This window comes from Podarcis tiliguerta (assembly GCF_965153285.1).
Source record: "Podarcis tiliguerta genome assembly, chromosome: 10".
NCBI classification, from domain to species: Eukaryota; Metazoa; Chordata; class Lepidosauria; order Squamata; family Lacertidae; genus Podarcis; species Podarcis tiliguerta.
Window position 1 is genome coordinate 2,708,551 of NC_139543.1, and position 20,503 is coordinate 2,729,053.

The window sequence follows — 20,503 nt, forward strand, 5'->3', positions numbered from 1 at the left end:
CAACTGGACACCTTCCTCTGCCCTGGCTGCAACAAAACGTGTCTCTCTCGTATCAGTCTCCACACCCACAGAAGGCACTATAGCCTTCCCACAGTTTGACTTCATCCACAAAGGCACGCTACACTCCTCCACTGTCCAACTGGACAGACAGATGCCAATAACCCCCATCATGCCCAACTATTGGTGATGTTGGAAACTGCTGGTCAGTCCACAATCTACATGCCATTCCTAGGCTTTCCCAATAGCAAAGCTATTCACACAAACTCATGTTTTCAGAGGTGCCTAAAGAATCTGATGCTTTTGCTGACTCTCTAGGACCTGTTTTCAAACAGGCATCTAACAGACAATGAACATAAAGCCAAACAAGGTATCTAAATGCTGCCTTTTCCTTTAAAGATCTAACCCACATAGACGTGGCAGCTGAACCCACTGCCTGTGGCCTCATGAATGCTAAACATTTGCATGGTGGGGAGTAGAGTGTTTAAAGAATTACAGCAAATAATAGGGCTAGGAGAATGCACACATCCTTTAATTTTGGCTCCCTTCCTTTGATTAAAGCTCCTTGGCACAGAGCAGCCGCTGCATTAATCCGCTGGGAGTTCATCTCCAGTTATTCATCAAGCGCCCATGATGCCAGACAATGATTTGTTACGGGTTTCTATTACAGCAGAACGACATCAAGAGAGAACGTACAGCAGACCTACAGAGATGCTCTTGCTTCACAACTTGTTCTCTTTCTTTCTTTTTCCAAATGACCCTGCCAACAGTTTTATCTCCCAAGATGTAAAAGGCCTTTGACTTGAATGTGTTTCAGTGTGATTTAAGCAGGTGTTGCAAGAAGAAAATCTGGACCAACAAAGGAGATTGCTTTCCCAGCCAGGCTTCTTTGCAAGAAAGCAATTCATCTGCACCATGTGCTTATGCCCCTTTGGCTGTTACAAAGCTAAGGGAAGGCGTTTGGGTGACCATGATTTGAAAGCCCATTTATCAAGGGGGGTGGATGGAAGGCTCCATCTGCACTGTAACCTCAAGGCATCCTGGAAACTGTAGCTTATTCTGGATACTGTGAGTTGTTAGGAGACCCCTAGTCCCCTCACAGAGCGACAGTTCCCTGCACTGGTTGTTAAACTGCTCTGCTGTTGTAGCTCTATGGGGCTCCTAACAACTCTCAGCACCCAGAACAAGCCACAGTGCCCAAAATTCTTTGGGGAGAGGGAGACATGGCTGTTTAAAGTGGTATAGCACTGCTTTAAAATTAACGTTCAGATGGGACCAAAGAAGAGGTTGAAGATGACACCAGGTCTGGACTGCAGATTTTATTTACTTACCATTTATAAAGTTTATACATTTTCACATATGCTGAACTTTTTTAAAAAAGGAGAGTCCCTGCCCAGCCATTTTACAATATCACAGGAGAAGGAGAAGAAGGAGAAAAGGAGAGATGGGGGAGAGGACAGTGAAACACACCAACAGTCCCAAAGGCATTCCAGGCGGTGAAACACATACAGATTTATGGAGAGACAAGAAAGACAAACAAAACAGGCATTTTAATAACAACAACAACAACTGTAATTTTAACATCCAATTACAACTAGCCACATTGAACATATAATTCAGAAACAGCAACCCAGATTTACCCGCCAAGGCCATCCTGGCTGGGACCTTCTTGGGTTGTTTCAGGTATCTGTGTGTGGTATCAAGCCTGTTTTCAGACAGAATTTCTCTCCCAATAAACCTATTTCATATAATAACTTCCCATCCATGACCTCCAATTGCTTCTTCTCCAGGCTTCTTTTCAGGAACCATCAGGCTGTGTCTTTCTTCGGTCCATCTCACCACATGCTTCAACATCTGCCCAAGATCCATTTTACACATTCTGAGGGGGATCTTGTTGTCTGGACAGCCCAGGACCTTCATGCCTGTGTCCCGGGGGGGGGGGGGGGAGGAGGGCACTTTGGAGCTGCTCATGGAGTGGTCTGACTTTACCCCCGAAGGTGTTCTCATTGTCTCTTGAGACAGATGCCAACAAGTATGTGTGAAAACTTCATCCTTCAGTCTGTCAATTTGTTATGCCAGTTTAGTAGTCAGCTGTGCACACCCCTTGTTTTTTAATAAACAAAAACAAAAAAGCCTCACCTGGGGTGGGGGCAAAACTAGACAGTCAGGCAATTGTAAATTTGCTGGTGTGGTTTTCTGGTTTCATATCTTTTGATTAGTCAGATTTGCCCAAAATCAGAAAACCACACAAGCAAATGTTATACACATATAGGCTAAGCTCCGAAGGCACCCTTACTACATGCTGGGAAAGAAGCAAAAGCAGTTGTTCATTCTGCACACACACTTTTCAGATTGCTGCCCAATATATCTGGTGCAGAATTTTTTTGCATGGTTGGTTTGTCCAATTTAATGGTTTTGTGCAAATCTGAGAGATCAAAGGTGCGTGTGAGGGGGTATTGCATTCAGGAACAGAGCTGGAAAAGAAATGAAAGCAATGAGGAAGTCGTGGGCATGGAAAGGGCAGAAAGTGATGACCCGGAGGTGCACTCCGTTGTCTCTTGAGACAGATGCCAACAACATTTTTACAGTAGTTTATAGGGTGTTTACCTATATTTTGTTTAACTGCCTGAGTTACTCCCAGCCCCTGTCCTAACTAGGAATGTAATTTTAGAAATCACAGATGTTTTTCCTCATCCCAGATAAGGGCCCACATCATCACTGGGCGCTGCACACGGACGAGTAAATACCAACTATAATTTGGTAATCCAGATTGTCATTCAACACTAATCTCTTGAGAGGATCCTGGTCTTTTGCCAGAGGCCAGAAATTCTACTTTGAAGGCCAACAGGATTTTCCTCCAATGAAACAGTTGCACTGAGTGTTTTCCAATGAAACAGTTGCACTAAGGCATTTGCCCAGCTGAGCTCCAGTATTTATTTCTCTCCCAATAAAACCCTATTTGCCCAGGCATCTATCTTTCTCTCTACATTAACAAGTTGTGGTATTTAAACTCAGCATTTCACAGAGTATTTCTGTAACTGAAGTTAAAGCTGGATAATTGCCTGGTGATGGACAGCTAGATGGGTGTTTAGGGGGCCATTCTAAATCACAATTTAAAGATTTATTTATCTTACTTATTTATTGAAATTATATACCGCCCTATACCCAGAGGTCTCAGGGCGGCCAGGAAGTTCAGATCTAATCACTGCCATGAACCCCAGTGGACCCCAGGCAAGCCTCTCTCTCTCAACCTCAGCACACCAGAACAGGGGGATGTGCCTTACAGCTACTGTAGGGATTAGAAATGTGTAAAACTCCACATGTAAAGTGCGTGAAACATCTTGAACACTTGGCCTCCCATATGTCCGGATTTCCTTTGAAAATGGCGTCCGGGCGGAATTTCCGGAAACTGGCTAAAACATCCCAGAAAACCCAGGTATATGGCAACCCATATTGGAAGTGTTGGTTTTTTTGGCAATTTCCCTAAAAACAGTTTTCAAACTCCATCCCCCCCCCCTAAAGCTCAACAACTATGGCCAGGAAAAAAGGTAAACAACTAAGCTAAACTGATGAAGCATTTTTAGGCATTACCTAAAGTTTAACTGGAGAAAGCCTGACTTTCTTGACTGATTGCCAAAATAACATTGAGCTAACCATCAAATAGGTGAAAAGACTAGGGGGAGGCGGGGCACATTGATGCAAGGGGCACATTGATACACCAACAATATTTCAATATCCAGAAACGTTATTCATGTCACATCATCACTAAAACGTGTCTATACATGTGTGAGTACAACAGTTGCGACCACGCCGCCCGCCAGTTAGCCGTTGGTGTTTAACGAGAGTAGGTGTGTTTTTAGCGTGACCAACAAAAAAATTACTTGAAATGTAAAAGTGTTCCAACGCTGTTTTACGTCGTTTAGTTAAGATTTAAAAATACCAGAGGTAAGTTATTTCACTCAGTAATCAGGATTATACATGATTTTAAAATAAGTTCAGTGGTTTTATAGTTTTTTGAAAATGTCCGTTGGGGCACTTTGATACACTAAGACACGGGGCACACTGATACGTATAAAAGTGCCCAATAGTGCCCCAATATACAAGTTTTGTGGGTGGCACTGTGGTCTAAACCACAGAGCCTAGGGCTTGCCGATCAGAAGGTTGTCGGTTTGAATCCCTGCGACGGGGTGAGTTCCCGTTGCTCGGTCCCTGCTCCTGCCAACCTAGTAGTTTGAAAGCACGTCAAAGTGCAAGTAGATAAAGAGATACCGCTGTGGCGGGAAGGTAAACAGTGTTTCTTTTTTATATATATAGCTAATATTTTATTAAGACTTTCACATAAAGAAAATAAAAAGAAAAATACAAGAATAAAAAGAAAAACAAGTAAAAACAAGTCCATTTTCATAGTATTTCTTACATTTACTTGTTTCCCAGACTTCCCCACACCTCCCCTCTCTGTATTCCAATTCAAATATTTAATCAGCAAATCCCTTCCCTCTGTCTTATCTTTATCTTTATCTTAGTGTATTATACCTTTAATTCTTCATCTTTTTAACCTTCGAATTTTCCGTACTCCTTCACCACATTATTACTAATAACCCTTTAGCCTCCATCCAACGTCATTCTAGCATTCATTAATTTTATAATATTTCTGTAAATAGTCTTTAAATTTCTTCCAATCTTCCTCCACCGTCTCTTCTCCCTGGTCTCTGATTGTACCGTTCTTCGGTCAAGGGTATACAATAGCAGCGCTCCCCTGCTAGAACCTCCAAACAAGGTAAACGGTGTTTCCGTGCGCTGCTCTGGTTTGCCAGAAGCGGCTTAGTCATGCTGGCCACACGACCCGGAAGCTGTCTGCGGACAAACGCCAGATCCCTCAGCCAGTAAAGCGAGACCTAATGGTCAGGGGTCCCTTTACCTTTATACAAGTTTTATTGGGTTTAACAGAAACTAAAAAAAACTAAGAAAAAAAGATGTCATCATTCACAATCTGACTCCAATACCAGACGGAATGAATACGTGGAATTGAGTAACGATGATAACAACAAAGATTTTGAAGTTACATCTGATCCAGAAGATGAGAATATAAATTTTGATGTTCCCAATCCTGAAAATATAAATGTTGGAGATTTCCTACTCATTTAATTTGAAAAGAAAAAAAAAATTTAGTTTACTACATGGCCAAAGTCATTTTTAAATATAATATGACTGATTACCAAGTGTCATATCTCAGGAAAAAACCAAGATCTTGTATGTTTGTCTTCCCCATTGTAGAAGATAAGGCAAGTGTTGATTTCAAGGATGTTGTTTTGCAGTTGCCAAAACCAAATTTCCCAAAGGGCACATCTCAAACATCATCTCTTTATACTTTTTTTATTGACTTCAGTGGATATATTGTGCAATAGAAGCTAAACAAGTAATTATCTTATTTTTTATAAGCATTTTGTTTGAATTACTATTTTTTGATTACCTAATGTGAGTTCTTATGCTTTTTTAGGTTTTTCCAAAGTTTTTTTAAAATGGATAGGTGTTTGAGAAGAGATTAATATAAGTTTTGATGTTTTGTTCAGATAGCCTGCCATAAAGTCTACGATATGTGTGGAACACTGTTAGTTTTGATACATAATTTAGATTTTAAGTAACAAATTGTAAGGCTGATTATGATCTCTCACAAAAAAAATTGTTTTTTTCATTAAATTTTTGTAAATAATTATCATTCTCATACAATTTACGCTTTGTATCAAAGTGCCACATCCACTGTATCAGAGTGCCCTGTAGGTGGGGCAGAATGGTGCAAAACCCATTTTTTACTCAAGTCATTATATTCTCATTATCTTCTAACTTAAATGGTTCCTTTGATTGCTATTATAATATTGATTATGCCATGCATAAAGCAATTTTTTTTATTATTTGACTCATTTTGGTACATAAAATATGAGACTGAATTTTTCTGCATCAATCTGCCCCACTTCCCCCCTAATCAAAACTATATTCAGAAATTGACCAGACAAGGGGGAAAAGGACCATGGGTCACACAAGAAGAAATGTAATTGACCTAAGAAACAAAGCAACTCTGGTTTGGAAAGTTCAGAAGATTTATTCCTTTTTAGAAGCTAAGCTATTCTTGTAAACTTCCCTGGTTTGAGAACCTCAGATTCTTTTTTCCGTCCCCTCTGGTCCAATTTTCCTTCGGCTTGAGCAAATACTTGGCACCCAATCAAAGCCAAAACCAGCACTGAATACGGAAAAGAATTCACTACTACCAAACAAATCTCAATCCCATTCCCTTGGAAGAACCAGGAGAACCTCTTTAAAAGGGGGTGTGAGAATGAGGAAGCAAGAATCAGATGTCCCCTGGGCACATACTTAAAGGTAAAGGGGACCCCTGACCATTAGGTCCAGTCATGGCTGACTCTGGGGTTGCGGAGCTCATCTCCTTTTATTGGCCGATTATTGCTTTCGAACTGCTAGGTTGGCAGGAGCTGGGACCGAGCAACAGGAGCTCACCCTATTGCAGGGATTTGAACCGCCAACCTTTTGATCAGCAAGCCCTAGGCTCTGTGGTTTAACCCACAGCGCCACCTGCGTCCCTGAGCACATACTTAAAAGGAGCCAAAGGCCTCCCATGGCTACATCTGGGGACTCCCGTCCAGCAGACAGGACTAGTCCAAACAGCCTTTGTTCCCCAAACTTTCAATACTCAGGACACAGTTTTGTTTATGCATTAAAATAAGACACATGCATCCATTTACTCTCAATAAGATATACATGTACTTTGCCAATCAGCTCACAGAACAATGGGCAGGCAACCTCCTTGCAATGGTAGGATTTCCTTCAAGACTGTGTATCTGCACAGCCAGTCAGGGTTCAATGATGGAGTCTTTCTCTTTTAGCAATGGTGATAGCTCAGGTATGCACCCACACAGCCCAGTCCTCATTGGACCTCTTATTTTTATTTTATCCATTTTAAATTAGTTCCCTTTCAACTTGTCTGTGGTCCGTTCAACAGTAAACAATGTAAATAAAGCTTGCTAGCAAACACAAACTAGTACATTCACCCTTTGAAATAATAACTGTCAAGTATCATCATCAATCACTGCCATTAAAAGAATGTGGCCTAATATTAGGCATGGCATGCTTTTCTTTTCTTTAAAAGAAATTCCCAGACAGGACCTTGGTCTGTCTTCTAGCATTCCCCAGGCCAGACTGGGAGAGGCGGCATCAGCAGGCAGGTACTTAATGGGCATCGTTCTCTTCCTCCAGCAGAGCTTGGGGCTTCTCACTTCAGCAGCCAGAGAAAGAGCTGCCTTAGCAGGTCCCTGCCTCTCCCAGCTTTACAAAGAGTGCAAGTGGCATTTTGCTAAACCTCTCTGGCAGCATCCCAGGATGGTTTTACATCCATTGAAAAGAAACGGGAGGAGAAGGGGCGCACAAAAGGAGGTGGGTGGCATCCCACCCGGCTTCAAACACGGCTTATACTAGAAAGGAAAACTGACCACTTGCAGCAAAATAGTGCAAAATTCCTGTCCAGGGTTCCATCAAGCCTGGACCTGGAGCTTTGCAGCACTGTTCAAGGTTTGCAGAGGGAGGAAGGCAGTTTCAGGAATAGCTCTTTTGTCAGCCCTAAATCTGACAACCGCACTGCTATGCAAGGGATAGATTTCCAGAGAGTGGGCAGGGGAAAGTGGTCCCTTTTCTTTACCCCAGTTCCCGAAGTTCCTCCCTCTATACGCTGCAGGGAGAGGGCTTGTTCAGCATCCGGGATACTACAAAGAACTACACAGCAGTGTCTCAAGGTTGGGCGCAGGTCAGCAATCACTCACAAGGTGAGTGCAGCATTTCTTCCTGGTAGAACTTGCCCCTATGAGGCAGCTGTGGGGACTAAAGGTCCACGCCTTCACACAGGTAGCTAAATTTCCTCGTCTCCCAGGTCCTTCCCAAGCAATCTGAGACTTCTTCACCTGATCTTTACCCTCTTCCACCCTGATCTTCCATCCTCTTCACACCTCTGCCGGTTCTGGGAAACCGGGGTGGGGGGTGGGGAGCTGGTCACTGCCTCATGGCTGCCTCTTGGCCCCAGTCCTCTCCAGCTTCTGCTTCAGCCTTGGAATCTGAACTGCTCTCTGCCACAGCTTCTTCCTGCTCTCTAAACCTAGTGACCTCTTCTGCTTCCAACTCCTCCTCTTCGCAGTCTTCTCCCTGTGACCACTCATTGTCTTTCCACCACCAGTCCCTGGGAGTCCCCTTGGGGATTCCCCAGTTGGTGCCCTTCCACCACTCCTCTGCATCCAGCCAGTCCATTAATTTAGCATGCTGGACTTAGGGCTCTTCCTGCTGATTCATCCTGATTTGTTTGCAGGGAGATTAGACTGCTATTTAATGACCAGTCATTCTTATTTGTTTGCTGGCAGGTTAGATGGCGTTGCATCAAAGCAAATGATATCCCACATTTTAGAGTACAGTTTCCTATAACAAAAAGTTCAATATTTTGGGGGAGCAAGTTTGTAGGGACTAACATTCCCCTAAATTCCATGAATGCCATTTGGGTTTCCCATTCCCAATGGGATTTCTGAAGATGTGGGTTTCACCCACCCACCCTTGATTGAGATCTGAATCCTCAGATCAGGTCAACCTGAATTGCCAAAGCAGGCCCCGATTCAGATGGTGTGTGTTTAGAACCCCAGCACCACCATGTCTATCTGTCTAGCATTTAAATTAAGACTTCATGCCTCTGATGAAGTGGCCCATACTCCAAGAAACCTTTTGCCCTAATGAATTCCTTAATCTTTAAGGTGATGTTTGGGAATGATTGTGTGCTTTTTGAAGGAAAGAACCCAGCAAGCAAGGGGGCTCTGTACCTTAGAAGAAATAAGGATAGGTTGAAGTTTACATAGGATTTGAATCAGCTAGTCAAATATTTGGCTGCAGGTCAACAAATTTAGATACTCAGAATAAAGTTGAGTACTTCCATTGACAATTGACTTCCCTAGATACGGGATTACTCAAAGACATAATTACCAAGTTGCTGTTTTATCGAATCATCAAGGTGACCGAGTTTAGCATAATAAGAGGTGCACCGAGAGCATTGAAGAATTCTGTCCACCTTTATTTTGCAATTCATTATCCATTATTCATTCATTACATTGTTATTTGGATTTTATACTTACAATAATTATAATGTATATTTAATTAAGTGGTAGCATTCCAGCATGATTATTATATTGTATTTATATATTAGATATATACTGTATAACTGACTTTCAGAGTAATGTTAACCTATATCAGTTATTTTGCCTTTCAGAGTCTGTTCTTGAGATTATTTGTCAGTATAGTCTGAAAACTGCAGCCCAAACCATTTTTTAAAGACTGAAAAAATTCAGGAAACAAATTATTTTTCAATATTTAGCTGTGTTTGGCTCCAAAGCACTTATTATTGCCAGCTATGTCAGATCTCTTCCCACAGTACTTACAGAGGAGATGGGATTCTTTATAAATAGCATTTGCATGTCCTAGTTAGAAAGGCAGTTTAATGACAAAAAAGAAGAATTTATATTCATGATTTATGGATGCAAAAAATACTTTAGGGCAAGCCAATGTATGGCAGCTAGCATTTGCATTCCAACTGTTTACATGTGTGATTTCTTTAAAAAACTGAAATGGGCCAAGTGGGATTATTCTGCTGCCATGACAGAGAAGTAGGGAATGCCAGCCACTCTTGTGAGAACAGCTACTATATATTCTGTTTTATAGAAAGGTAATGTAATAGATGAGGGATGCGGGTGGCGCTGTGGGTTAAACCACAGAGCCTAGGACTTGCCGATCAGAAGGTCGGCGGTTCGAATCCCCGCGACCGAGTGAGCTCCCGTTGCTCGGTCCCTGCTCCTGCCAACCTAGCAGTTCGAAAGCATGTCAAAGTGCAAGTAAATGAATAGGTACCACTGTGGCAGGAAGGTAAACGGCGTTTCTGTGTGCTGCTCTGGTTCGCCAGAAGTGGCTTAGTCATGCTGGCCACATGACCCGGAAGCTGTACACCGGCTCCCTCGGCCAATAAAGCGAGATGAGCGCCGCAACCCCAGAGTCGGCCACGACTGGACCTAATGGTCAGGGGTCCCTTTATCTTTAATGTAATAGATAATGGATTAAAATATAGATTGTCTAAGAGACATCTTGCTCAAAGGATAATATACTTAATACCAAAACTTTAAATTCCACACACAACACATAAAGATGCAGGAAAAGCCAGCAGCTGGTTGTTGTTATTGAGATAATATCCCATAACATACAAGTACTGTACTTTGAAGTACTTATTAAATTCCACATTTCATAGAATCATAGAATCATAGAATCATAGAGTTGGAAGAGACCACAAGGGCCATCGAGCCCAACCCCCTGCCAAGCAGGAAACACCATCAGAGCACTCCTGACATATGGTTGTCAAGCCTCTGCTTAAAGACCTCCAAAGAAGGAGACTCCACCACACTCCTTGGCAGCAAATTCCACTGTCAAACAGCTCTTACTGTCAGGAAGTTCTTCCTAATGTTTAGGTGGAATCTTCTTTCTTGTAGTTTGGATCCATTGCTCCGTGTCCGCTTCTCTGGAGCAGCAGAAAACAACCTTTCTCCCTCCTCCATGTGACATCCCTTCATATATTTGAACATGGCTATCATATCATATATCATTTCTGAGTCTTCATATTGTAGCTGTAATAAACATACCTATGTGGCATGAATGCATAGTATATAAAGAAGCAAAAGACACCTGCAAGTTTGGTTTTTATCCTACAGACATGTTTTCATTTAATTCAGTGCATGTGGAGCAGTGGTCCCCTCCCTGTGAGAATTGAGGTTACAGGGAAGCAGGCAGAGGGCTTTCTCGGTAGTGGCACCAGCCCTGTGGAACGCCCTCCCACCAGATGTCAGGGAGATTAATCATAGAATCATAGAATCATAGAGTTGGAAGAGACCACAAGGGCCATCGAGTCCAACCCCCTGCCAAGCAGGAAACACCATCAGAGCACTCCTGACATATGGTTGTCAAGCCTCTGCTTAAAGACCTCCAAAGAAGGAGACTCCACCACACTCCTTGGCAGCAAATTCCACTGTCAAACAGCTCTTACTGTCAGGAAGTTCTTCCTAATGTTTAGGTGGAATCTTCTTTCTTGTAGTTTGGATCCATTGCTCTGTGTCCGCTTCTCTGGAGCAGCAGAAAACAACCTTTCTCCCTCCTCTATATGACATCCTTTTATATATTTGAACATGGCTATCATATCCCCCCTTAACCTCCTCTTCTCCAGGCTAAACATGCCCAGCTCCCTTAGCCGTTCCTCATAAGGCATCGTTTCCAGGCCTTTGACCATTTTGGTTGCCCTCCTCTGGACACGTTCCAGTTTGTCAGTGTCCTTCTTGAACTGTGGTGCCCAGAACTGGACACAGTACTCCAGGTGAGGTCTGACCAGAGCAGAATACAGTGGCACTATAACTTCCCTTGATCTAGATGCTATACTCCTATTGATGCAGCCCAGAATTGCATTGGCTTTTTTAGCTGCCGCGTCACACTGTTGGCTCATGTCAAGTTTGTGGTCAACCAAGACTCCTAGATCCTTTTCACATGTACTGCTCTCAAGCCAGGTGTCACGCATCTTGTATTTGTGCCTCTCATTTTTTTTGCCCAAGTGCAATACTTTACATTTCTCCCTGTTAAAATTCATCTTGTTTGTTTTGGCCCAGTTATCTAATCTGTCAAGGTCGTTTTGAAGTGTGATCCTGTCCTCTGGGGTGTTAGCCACCCCTCCCAGTTTGGTGTCATCTGCAAATTTGATCAGGATGCCCTTGAGTCCATCATCCAAGTCGTTGATAAAGATGTTGAATAAGACCGGGCCCAAGACAGAACCCTGTGGCACCGGTCAGTCAGCCAGTTACAAATCCACTGAGTGGTAGCATAGTCAAGACCGCATTTTACCAGCTTCTTTACAAGAATATCATGGGGCACCTTGTCAAATGCCTTGCTGAAATCAAGGTAGGCTACATCCACTGCGTTCCCTTCATCTACCAGGCTTGTAATTCTGTCAAAAAATGAGATCAGGTTCGTCTGACATGACTTATTTTTCAGAAATCCATGCTGACTATTGGTGATCACAGCATTCCTTTCTAGGTGCTCACAGATTGTTTGCTTGATGATCTGCTCCAGAATCTTCCCTGGTATTGATGTCAGACTGACTGGGCGGTAATTATTTGGGTCCTCTCTTTTCCCCTTTTTGAAAATAGGGACAACATTTGCCCTCCTCCAGTCTGCTGGGACTTCGCCTGTTCTCCAGGAATTCTCAAAGATGATTGCCAGTGGTTCTGAGATCACATCTGCCAGTTCTTTTAATACTCTTGGATGCAGTTCATCTGGCCCTGGAGACTTGAATACATCTAAACTAGCCAAGTATTCTTGTACTATCTCCTTAGTTATTCTGGGCTGTGTTTTCTCTGCTGAATCATTTGCTCCAAATAACTATACGACTTTTAGAAGACAATTGTAGGCAGCCCTGTATGGGGAGGTTTATAACGTTTCATGTTTTATGGTGTTTTTATATTTTGCTGGAAGTCATCCAGAGTGGCTGGAGCATATAAATAAAACATTATTATTATTATTATTATTATTAGATTGATAACTCTAACAGACAGTTTTTATGTTACAAGAATAAAATCCTTTGAGCTTGTTTATGGTTGCTTCCCACAACATCCGAGTAACGTTTTGCCCAAGAGACTCTAGGTGCTTCCGGAATGTTTATTGCACATTCATCCTGGTGGTGTTTTTTTGCAGGGAGACTAGACAACACCAGCTATTTAATTGAGCATTTGATCTGCTTTGTTTGAGGGGAAGTTAGATGACATTGCATAAAAGCAAGTGCTACCTCAAAATTTCCATTGCATTTTCCAGCCTCATTCTTTATCACAAAAATGTCTGGGGAAATCCAAAGAAATGGCAACCCATGTTGGAAATGTAGTTTTTGGTGAATTTCCTTTAAAAACTTTGGGGAAAACCAAACATCTTTGGCCAAAAAACCCCACTTGGAAATAGCAACAGCCTGGAAGCAGTTTGTTGGGAATCCCTTGCTACGCAGCATCTTTCTGAAAAGGCAACTGTGGTTTCAAGCGACCTGCAAGCCATGCCTGAGGCGAAGAAGTGGGAGAGACACCCGAGATGAGCTATCTCGTGAATTAATGGCAGAAGCACTTCGTGGTCCGTGGTTTTCTCTCTCTTGCCACGATTCTCAGCTTGTAAATCATTCTGAAGCACATCTGCCTCTCACCATGGAGCCACTAAAAGTTTCTCCTTCTGCTATACCAGGAGCAAGGGGGAAGAAAATGACCTAGGAGCAGAAACTCCCCTCTCGCCTTGTCTCTATCAAGGACTGAATATAGGTCAGATAAAATGAGAAATTATCTCAAGATCTGTCCAGGAAAATGTCGCTGAAGGCATCGGAACGAGAAAAGAGAAGGCTGGAGCCAGGCTGGGGCAAATCCAACATGGAGATTGCTGGCAGCCAGCAAGCAGATGATGCCATCTGTTCACTGCATTTTCAAGGAACGGGAAAATATTTGGGGGGGGGGGAGAGAAAGCTGGAGAGACAGATAAAGCCATATTTTGGTGAGGGGGGTGGTCATTTAGTTGTTAGTCAACATTATGAGACAAGAGCGTGTTTGGGTGGAAGAGAACAGCCAGTCAAATATGGTCAAGGAAATGTGCATTTGGTTGCCCAAACTGCAAGCTGATGCATTCAGATTCATCTACAGTCCATTCAGCCTAAAGCTTTGCATTGGTCAGACAACTCTGCTCTGCAGTCCCCAGGCTCTGGCTTTCCGTCCTTCCTTGGCCCACAGACCAGGACGACAATGCGAGGTTTCTGCATCCCATCAGGTCAAGCTTGCCAAGTTGGCTCCCCTCTTTTCCAAGATAATTCATGCATCGCCAGCTTAGCGTCAGTCTTTGTCTCACCGAAGCCCAAACCTTTGCCTCTTGAATTATAGGGCTATTAATTCCATTCTCAGGAAGTTGTGGGAGTCCACTGTTGTCTGCCCTCCACCCTGGCATCGTCTGAAGGAACATGTCACACTCACAGCTAATCCAGAGCTCCCTTCCTAAATAGAAGGAACTGGCTGATACTCAGCCAGGCACCATTCACCCACGCCTGCCCCAAACTGGCAGAGCTAACAAGCATTCCCAGGAGAGCTTTTCCAGCTCTACAGTGACCGGAGAATCTTTAATTCAGGAGTGGAGCCTCAGGCAGAGGGCTGAAAGGACCCTCTCCAGGCCACCCCATCTTGTCCTTGCCAGACTCCCCTACATCAAATGAAGTCACCTCCCTCTCCTCTCCCTGTGACCCCTCCCAAATCTCTTCTGAGCATTTCTCTGACCTCTGGAGCAAATTGGGGAGGGGAACACCAAGAGAAGATAGGGAGGGGACGCTCCATTGCACCAGCGGAAGACAGCAGCGTTGGATCCAACCCATTACAAATACTCCCAGGATGAAGTCAGACCTCTAGGACAGTCTTTCCCAACCCTTTTTCTGACCATGGCCCCCTTCCAACCTTGTTTCCTTCCTGTGGCCACCCCCATGGGTGTAGCCAAGGTGGGCAGCTCCTCCTCCAATAAGTATAAATTAATACAAATCCAAGGCTCTGTCCCCCCCAACAAAAGCCTGCCCCCTAACCAGACGACCCCACTTGGCTAGGCGCTGGAGTGGATTTCACCCCATGCCTTTCAGAGCCAGGCTGATGCTGCGGACAATATCCAAAGGCCCTGATCCACTAGGTGCTGGGGTGGACTGCACCCTGCAGAGTCAGGCCCAGGCTGCCCCCAGGCCCAGCACTGGCAGCAGCAACAAGCAACTCTGGCCAGACAGAGGGCCTTCTCGGTAGTACACCTGAAGCCAAAGGCTTGCAGGCATGTTTGGCGGGTAAAAACATACCAACAGCCTTTAGCCAAGTTGGCCCAATTTTCCCGGCAGAAACCTGAGCAGCCTGCTGCACATTCCGAAGACTCCTTAATCTTTCTTCCATGTGGCTTCACACCCAATCCGAGCTGTTCTTGGGAGTTCGCTGCCCAGGGTCACGAGGCTTATTCCTGGGACATGAGCAAGGTCACGAGGCAAGTGGTTTGGAAGACAGCACAGGCCCAGTTCCAAGGTTCCCTTCGTGGCCGGATCCTCTCCAAGAGCGCTGGACAAGAAGCAGCACGTCGGCAAGGGCAATGAGACCGTTTCATCTCCTGCCACTACTGGGCATGCTAGAAACTGACGGGGCTGGAAGGCACCAACTGAACAGTCAAGGAACACCAGCAGTTATCAAACAAACCAACGGACAAACACTCCCCCGAAATGAGTCTGGCCCCAACCCAGGAAAAGCGTTCAGCTCCACTTCAGTCGCACTGAAACCAACAGGAGAAGTATATAATGACTAACTTGAGGATGTATTCAGTTCAACACACTTTATTTGGATTGGGTTGAGGGGGGCACTGGTTACACAACATTTTCAAATCACACCAAGTCATAGGGCATGCTGATTTTTTCAACTTTCCTATTCAAAAAATGACGGGTGCTAAAAAGTCATAACATGACTTGGGAATTCAAAAGATATTTTGGTTAAATTAATATAATTCAGTTTTTCTTGGTAGGTAAAATGTGTGTAAAATTGCACAGAAATAAAAAATGATTGCCAAGTACTTGTGGTTATATTATATACAAATATCAATATTATTATTTAGTATTTCCTAACATTTTCAGAAGATAAAATTTAAAATGTTTGGTTTTATGAAAGTAGTTCATGTGCTTCTTCATCAGACATAGGCTTACTAGGCTAAATGTTGTCCAGTCACAAAAATAACAGCATGTTTGAATTCCTCACATCCATAAACATCTTTTTAAGACCCCTCGCTGAAGAAATTTGCAAAAAATAAGTTTTGGCTGCTAAAATGGCACACCGTGCTCATGAAACATGACCATGATAATACTAAAAATGAGCAAGGAATGTAAGAAAAAACATTATTAACCCACTGATAATACCCAAGTGATAAATGTTTGGGAGTGGAAAGTGTGATGTGATGTTAAGGAAATGTGTGTCATTTTCGCATATCTTTTTTCTTTTTTAGCTGGGGACTTCCACCCACACATCCTCCGCCAGCCTGGACACTGCTCCAGGCATGGAATGAAAGCAAGAAAAGATTCATGCCACAGAGGGAGTTCTCCACTAACTTACTCATTAATTGTGCCTTCCTCCAATGCTCACGTGAGGCAGGTATGCCAATGTGCTGCCAGATTATGGAAATAAGATGTTGCCACTAAGAATCTTTCTTCTTGATTTCACATTGGGGGGGGGGGAAGGCAGTTGTGCCTGTTCTATCCATTCCTCCAAAATTATTCCATCTGCATTAGCATGGCAGAATACTTGAGCAAAGTTAACCTGAGGAAAATGTACATTCCCTATTCACTTGCTATCCTTTTGCTGTGACATAAACCAGAAAGGGCCTGACAATTGCCGTTCCCCATCCTCCGTGTGGCCTTGTCCTGGACTGTGCTGGGTGAACAATTCTGCCTGGCCATCCTAACCTTTGGATGAGACATTTAAACCAAAGAAGCGGATCCACATTTCAAATGCAAAACTTTGAACTCAGGTCTTGCTCCTCTAAAGGGCTGAGGGGCCCACGCCAGGACCTCAGGGTGCCCCTCAGCAATGGGGGTGGGCTGAAGAAGGGGAAACCTGGAAGCTTTTGCAGAGTTTGGAATTTGGTGGGATTCCCTACTGCAAGGGCGGCAGTGACCTTTTCCAACGCCAGTGAAGTGAAGTGTCTTGTAGGTGTAACAGAAAGAAGGCAAGGCACCCCCCTCCCCAAATACGGAGGTTCAGTTCCTTCACAAGGTCCCATATGCTTAAAATATGCCTGGGGGCCAAGGGAACTTGCAAGGGGAGCAGTGGCCACACAGCTTCAGCTGCAAAGACTGCAAAGGACTCCCGATGTCAGGCGGTGGCAAAATAACAACTCTCAGTGCTAGAACGGAGGTGCAGAGCAGGGGCTGAGAGCCACCTGGTGGCCAGCTAAAAAAACTCTGAGTTGGTTGGCATTTCGTGACTCCTTTAATTCTGGCAGGCTTCACGTGTGAAATCTCCTAAGGAGCCGACGACTGTCAAGTACTAATGATCATTTCTCCTTACCTGTCAAATATTGTTAGATACTAAGTGGTCTGTCAAACATTAGGGAAAGTGCCACCCGTATTCGACAGCTGACATGTAACAGCATTTTTCTTATGATATTTGATGTTTAATATTGATTGATTGATTGATTGATTGATCTACAATATTTACAAACCACCCAAAAAATGAAGGTTCTCTGAGCAGCTTCCTGTAAGCCTGAAAACCAAACATGGCAATGTTTACATAGGCAATCCTATGCATATAGACACAAAAGTAACTTACAGGGCACTCATATACTTACCTGCACAAAATTAAGTCCCACAGATTTCAGTGGAGATTACTCCAAGATCAGTGAGCATAGGATTGCAGCTATAGGACTGGATCCCAGTTTAGGTTGTAATCCTAATCCCACCTACCTGGGAGAATTCAATGGGATTTATTGAAGTGAGTAGACAGTGCAATCTTGGGGCTCATCCATACTTAAACTTTGCTCTGCATTTCTAGGCACAGGTCCAAGTGCTGGGGGGGGGGGATGCTCCTGCTGCTTTCACCATGAAAATTGTTGCTGAATTGGATCAAACAACAATCTGTGGAAAGCAAAATTGCCATTTGTTCTGATTCAGGGTTAAAGAGCAGGTTTCCCTGAGGAAGGAAGGGGGGGGGGACACAGCACTCAGACACAGACCGGGAAAGTGCAGACCTATCCCGGGAAGTGTGTGGGGCAGCAGAAGAAGCACCCCTGCCCTGCTGGCCATGCCCACGTCACCACTGGCTGCTGACGCTCGCTGCTCCTGCCTGGGCACACGACGGCCTGACCCCCGGCTCAAAAGGAGGGGCTGGGGCGAGACTGGCCTGCTCCCCCCACCCCAGCCCTGATTCGCTCAGGTTGGTGCCACGACCTCCTGGCACATGAGGGGAAGGGATTCCACAACTTCCAAAATACAATTTTTACACGTGGCATCCGCCCCTTCTTTCATTTTGCAGAGCCAAAGGAGCCTCTGCGGCCTGCCTATCTTCGGAGCTAGGAGACAGAAAGGAAAATAAAAGCAGAGGAAGGAGATACAGATAAGAAATGTCCAGAAATCCCAAAGTCTAAACTCAGAGATCCTGGCTTATGTCTCGCAGCAGGACTCAGGATACACCCTGGACCTCAACCTTCCTCTGTAGAATCATAGAATCATAGAGTTGGAAGAGACCACAAAGGTCATCGAGTCCAACCCCCTGCCAAACAGGAAACACCACCAGAATTAAAGATTGTAAGCCCCCTCGGGGCAGGAACCCCTTCTCAAGGGGCACATGCAGCGATGGTGCAAAGAAATAACGCCAAAAAAATCTCGCTACGCTCCTGCCCTGTGCAAGATGAAGCCCGCCAGACGCCTTTCCCTTAAAACCAAAGGTGTGTGCACACCATCCATTTGGGGCTCCTGCAGCTTGACAAGGGGCTGAGTCCACAGAGCTGCATTGCTGGGAGGCAGGGGCTTGGCCCTTAGAAATGCAATTGGCAGAGAGGGCTCTGTGTGAGGTCCGCTCTCCTGGAGAGAAAGGAGTATACAGTGGTACCTTGGGTTACATACGCTTCAGGTTACAAACACTTCAGGTTACAGACTCTGCTAACCCAGAAATAGTGCTTCAGGTTAAGAACTTTGCTTCAGGTTGAGAACAGAAATCGTGCTCCGGCGGCACAGCGGCAGCAGGAGGCCCCATTAGCTAAAGTGGTGCTTCAGGTTAAGAATAGTTTCAGGTTAAGTACAGACCTCCAGAACGAATTAAGTACCACTATATTGCACTTTTTGTTTCCCTCTCTCTTGGACCCGTGTTGGATGCAGACATACTACCTCTTTCGCATGTGCCTGGCGTTGCTTATGTAAATGTCAGTTCTTCACCCCCAACACTGAATACATAACCAACACTGGAGGGTCCAGGCACTCACCCAGGGTCTGTGTTCCTTGGGAGACCGGAGACACAGAGACGGTCGGAGCTCCAAGAAATATGCTTTATTCTCCTATTGCCACTTTCCGTCTGCATGGAGGGAATCTGCATCTGACAGCAGGGTCCTGTCAAGAGGGGCTTGTTCTCCACAGCAGGGCAGCCCTGGAGTCCAAGGCCTCTCTCCCTGGCTCTCCAATGGGCCATCAACCCCTTTTGGCATGTTCCTCTCTCTATCCCAGGTGAAACCCTGGCTTGGAAAGAAATTGGAGCCTGCACTTTCCCACTGACTTCCAATCTTCCCTGCAATACTTCAAATCCTCAAACCCCTACCATTTATTAATCTCCAGGTTTAGGGGTGTACCCTGCAAATCCAGAACAGTATTTTGCCTGCATAGTTTTTACTGCTACTGTTGCTGTGAATCAATGCATGATAATAAAATAAGGCTTATTTTTAAACTTCTCAGCTTGCTGCCCGATTCTTTCTGAAGTGGACTTGCTCCAAACAAGATTTCGCAGCCTACCTCCTAAGCTTTTGGTTTTGCTGCTAAGGAGGGGATTTTAAAACGCTGTTTAGCTCACATTTGTGGGTATCTGGAGAGATAAATTTCAATTAATGTACCCTCTCCTTCCTGTTAAAACCCATTCCACACAGGGGCAAGATCCTGAAACTTTGGGACATTCCCTTTAAAAAGATCTAGAACGTGTTTAGGATCAATGAGTGTGTATGTTGCCATTTTAATGGAATGACCCCATGATTTCAAGGTGTGACGTGAACGCAGCCTTAGAGTAAAGAGAACAGAGGCAAGGAAAGACCATATGGTTCAACCTTGTAAGCAACCCGTTATTAACAATGGAAAATATCATATGGGGACCAGAGCTGAGGACCTGCCAAGCTGTCAACAGCTGTGGACAAGTGAAGCCAGGGAGCCAAGACACATGCACCTGTGGTGGGTGATGCTAATAATAATAATAATAATTCTATGCCACTCATCTCCTCTGGGTCTCAGAGCTCCTCCTACCTTCAGAGTTCCCTCTCATGATCACTGATGGGCACACTTGATCCTATGACTGGACTACTGATCCTGAAGAGCTGCCCAGCCCAGCTTCAGGTCCCCCCCTTCTAGAACCCACCGCTCTCAACTGACTCTCAACTGCCTCCCCACAACATTCACTCTCCCTTTCCAAGCCTCCTCCAACCTTCCGTCTCCACCAGAATTCCACTCTCTCTCTCTTCCCCCTCCCTCCCTGCTGGACATTCACTTGGGAATTCTAATAGAATCACCTTCATTACCCTATTGCAAAAAGAGAGGAAGAGGTTACAGATGGGAAATGTCCGGGAATCCCAAAGTCTAAACTCACAGACGCTGGCTTATGTCTCACAGGAGGACTTAGGATACACCCCG

At 44.5% G+C, this 20,503-nt stretch overlaps 1 protein-coding gene across 1 annotated transcript in view; it reads right to left on the reverse strand.

The window, feature by feature from the left end:
- FAM107B (family with sequence similarity 107 member B) overlaps positions 1–20,251 on the reverse strand; it is a 100,466-nt gene extending 80,215 nt beyond the window's left edge. The window contains exon 1 of the mRNA XM_083400148.1: positions 20,120–20,251. The gene's annotated coding sequence lies outside the window, so the exon portion shown is untranslated. The remainder of the gene's footprint in view (positions 1–20,119) is intronic.
- Between the last annotated feature and the right edge of the window lie 252 nt (positions 20,252–20,503).